Source organism: Limulus polyphemus, unplaced genomic scaffold (genome assembly GCF_000517525.1).
Source record: "Limulus polyphemus unplaced genomic scaffold, Limulus_polyphemus-2.1.2 Scaffold695, whole genome shotgun sequence".
Lineage (NCBI taxonomy): Eukaryota > Metazoa > Arthropoda > Merostomata > Xiphosura > Limulidae > Limulus > Limulus polyphemus.
Window position 1 is genome coordinate 51,676 of NW_013666305.1, and position 4,940 is coordinate 56,615.

Consider the following 4,940-nt stretch of genomic DNA (forward strand, 5'->3'; position numbering starts at 1 on the left):
ATAATAGGAGTTTAGGGACACGTTTGATAGATATATGGGCTAAATTTAGGGGATGCGATAGAATCAGCCATAACTCCCCATCTGCCCATACGCATGCATGAAGAGAATGACTTTCTTCCTGCAAATGACTTCACAAGTTATAATTATGTAACACCTTATCCCAAAAGAGCTGCTAAAATCTTCAGTCGAAATTACAATTAACAATAATTAATTTTAATCACGAGTGACAGACAAACCACAAAAAGCCTCTTTAAGCAATTTGCCTTTTGAGGTGTTTTCGGCCCTTATCCCAAGAACACTGGCAATGTTAAGCCTACTTCGCGAATTACAAAGCACCGAAACAGAATTATCAAACGTAAATCTATCACATTTCACCAGTTTGCTACTTTTTAAAGAATATGATATTTTATATTAAATATTTCTGATACTATAGATCACTAAAATACACGTTTAAATAATTAAATTTAATACTGTAAGTTTCATAAACACATACATATAAATATAAGTGTTATTTAATATGTGGCAGGTTGTACATAAAGCAGTGGCATAGTCTGAGTATATATGACTTTTCCTGCTACTGTACAAGATCTACATGTTTTTAAATTTGTTTGTTTCAGAGCAAAGCCACAATGGGCTGTCTGCTGTGTCCCCCACGGGAAATTGAACCTCGGATTTTAGCGTTGTAAGTCCGTAAACTTACCGCTATCCTACCGGAAGACATTTTTTTTTTAACTTAAACTAGCTTTAGTTAGGTTATTTCTAATATTATATTCTAGATGGCAGCAGTACCGAAAACTTTAACATTAAATATTTCATCTTAAGCATTTAAGCTATTTAATCATTTAACGTAGACACATTAAACATCTTAAAAATTAGATTGTGTTTACGAATTGTTAATTCCATAAGGAAGGTGAAAATATTTAACTAAAGTTAAACTAATGCTGTTAATATTGACAATGGAGAACACAACAATTTTAAAACATAAACTGTTTTTAATTATGTTCACACATATCGCTTAAAGGGACGGGCAAATCGACTCATAAATAACTTATGTTCACTTCTGTATCATCTGTACAATAATAATAAATAGTACTATGTCATTATAGCATTGTCTAAAACATAAAATGTTTTATGACTTCACGTATTCAGTTCCTCTGCTCTAAGTAGTTTTTTATTATTATTATTACCTTTCTTAATTTACATGTTCCAACTTCTTTATAAGCTTCTCGAGAAATAGTTTGTTTGTTGTTAAGCCCAAAGCTACACGACAGATTCTCCGTGCTGTGCCCACCACGGGTATCGAAACCAGATTTTTAACATTATGAGTCTTCACACATAGTGCCGAATCACCGGGGAGCTCTATGGAAATGGCTAAATCCAATTAAAAATTAATAGTTGCATAAGAGTGTTTCGCTGACATCCACTCCTCAACATCAAGCTAGTACTGGATAAACGTTATAGTTTTAATTATAGGTTCTTGTCCCAGTTAACCTTTATTTTTTACCTTCTCAATACTCATAATGTATTTATAAATTTATCTAACATTGTTACAATTAACCTTCGTGCCTTGTTTTCTTATCTTGTATCTTATCTGACATACAGTTTCGTTTAATTTCTCATGGAAACCGCTGTTCCAAAAATGTACGTCTTACATACCGTTATAATATCGTAATGAAGAACTTGTTTTTTTAACCTAATAAACCATTTCAACCTTATAAATTAATTTGTTTAAACGTTTGGTTCGCGAAAAGCCACACAACCGATTATCTGCGTTCTGTCCACCACAGGTCATCGGACCCCACAGTTTAGTATTAAAAGTCCGCAAACTTGCCACTGATCCGTCTGTTACACTTGTCACAATGGGTCTATGTTATTGATTTTTCACATCGGACGCAATAATCCAAACCCGTATATAATGTCAGAGTGGGAACTCGAATAAAACTACCAAATAGTCTTTCTGCAATACTGAGACAGACAAAGCTATACGAGTGAAATTTTGACTTTAAAATATTTAGTTGCTGAAAATTGGTCAGATTAATTTGGAAAGTGGCTTTATTTAATAATAATAGTTTCAAGCTTATCCACTAGATGCCACTAGTATTGACTGTGGCTCAAGCGAAATGCCAGAACGTAAAAAATTTATACACTTGTGGATCGTTTGAACTTCCAGTATTAGAAAATAAATAGAAAGAAGGATAATCCTGCTTATTTTGCATTCAAACTTTATAGCGGGAAATCAACAACAACAACAAAAAAAGCAAATGAATTAAAGAAACAGTTCACTCTATAGTTGTATGCTATAGCATTCCGAAATCGAACTAATTATACCGTCGTCTTACTGTGAAACACGGAAGAAACTCGTTTGATCTGCTGGTTGTACACGATAGAGCCATATCATAACAAAAGTTGTGTGGAAATCAATACAGAAATGAGCATGACTCATTCATTTAGTTTAACATACTAAATCTTACAATCGATCTGCAAAACATGTCAAAAAACACTTCTTTGAAATGCCTAACACTATTATTGCCAAAGGACAATGACCTTTGTGGTAAATTAGTGATGTAAAACATGTCCCAGATTTATTAGAGACTCTTTTCTGAAGAAACGGAATAATAACAAAAACATATAATTATTATCGTACAGTTTCGTCGTAGCTTTTAATTTTTGCTGGACACCTCTTTACTGAAAATGTTTATTTTTGTTACACACTGTTTATATTTGTTTGTTACACAATGGACCATCTGTGCTCTGTCCACCGCGGGTGTCGGAATCTGATTTTTAGCGTTATAAGCTGAGCCACCAGAGGGCCAATATTGTGTTATTGTATCAAAGAATATGTTTCGTCGTTCTGATTTGATTACTGGTGTACAGTTTTCTCCTGATTTCTAATATTGGTGAAATATCTTTAAGAAAAAGTCGTATTAGACACTGTTGTGTTATTGAAATGAAAAACTGGATCAATTATACATAGAATGACAGTTATAAAATTTGTGATTCGAAAAAACGTTATTGATATCATGTTAAAAGTTATGAAATATTACACACTCCGTGTTAAAAGTTATGATATACTGCACACTCTGTGTTAAAAGTTATGAAATACTGTACACTGTGTTAAAAGTTATGAAATACTGTACACTGTGTTAAAAGTTATGATATATTACACACTGTGTCTCTTTATTCACACATGAAATGAAAGACAGTGAAAACTGTTACTAAGTTAGGTGCAAGGTAACATCGGTTGAAGTTGAGAGCGGCTGGCCATTGGTCAGTCTCTAAGGAGTTAGTGGATTACAGTACTCTAACTCATTAAACAATGACTGGAGTGAGCGGCTGCCTTTCTAAGTTCAACTGGTATGGAGACTACAAGATCCTTTATGGTTATGAAACGCAATAATCCGATATACGGAAAGCAGACGCAAGAGCAGGAAGTGTTTTTTTATTACTGACAATCGTTAACATATAGATTTAGATATAGCTTTTGTTTCTTATTATTACTTTCTTCCTTCGCTTCTGTCGGTTTGTTAGTTTTTTTCTCACATCTCCAGATCTTTTTTTCGTTAAACTCCTGACTTTTATATTCTTTTCTCAAAACTCACGATGATTCGGTCTCTTTTTTGTTGTTGTTGTGTTTACATTGGTATGGGTCAATTCTTGATAAGAATAAGTACGATCTAAATAAAGTTAGTGGACTTAGTAAGGGAAAGCGAAGTACGAGTATAACACGAGTATAAGACTGAAAGATAGATTTTTTTTTTGAGTTATTAGCGATGGTGACATGCTTATAATAATGAAAGTACAGGATACAATCTTAAAATAGCGTTACAGTTTTACAGTTACTAGTTTTCGATAACAATAATGTTAAAAGTGATTATGACTACATCCAATAAATATTACACAAAGATAAAGTACTAAATTAATATTAATATATTAACTGAAACTTATTCGCAATCGTAAAGTTCAGAGTGGGAACTAAATACAGTATGCCTGCCGCGGGGATTAAACTATGAATTTAAGTATTGTAAGACCCGAAGCTTACCGCTGGGCCATTTAGAGAATTAAGAAAAAAATTCTAAAAAAGATTATCTAAAACTGCTCTTAGCGTTAACTAACTTAAATTCGAATATCTGTAACGCAGATTGGATTTTATTGGTAATTTTTTTATGTACAGAATTGAGTAAACGAAAAAAATATTATAGAATTTTATTGTTGTTTTATCAGCAGTCATTCAAAAACCCTTTTGGATTTAAGAAAAAAACAGTGATAATAAATTTAGAAGTTTAATAACCTTATTAGCAAAAGAAAAAAATTACTTGAAAGCTATACAGTGGGTGGGTTGTCTGCGATCATCCGGATTTTAGCCTTTTATCGTCGTAAACCTACCATTTACCCACTGGGGAACACCCCTCCCCCGAAAAAAATATCTAGATGAAATGAAAGAAATTGATTGGGACACATTTAAATCACAGTGCTTTCCTGAATAAACATCAACACAAACATTTGTATAATGATAGAAGTTTGAACAGTTTATATATAAATATTATTCACATTCCTGGCACAGTTATTTCAAGAACGAAACAACTGAATCCAACCTGTATTTTTTCAGCCAGATGGTTGATTGTAAGGCACGATATGTCATCACGGTACTTCTAACTATCAAAGGTTCATGAATGTGATGACGAACATAACTAAACTAAAAAAAAATCACATAGCTACGCACTTTATAAAGCTTACGAAATTACATAGCTACACACTTTAGTAACCTTGGAGAATTACATAGCTACACATGTTACTCACCTTGGGGAATTACATAGCTACACACTTTAGTAACCTTGGGGAATTACATAGCTACACACTTTAGTGACCTTGTGGAATTACATAGCTACACACTTTAGTGACCTTGTGGAATTACATAGCTACACACTTTAGTGACCTTGTGG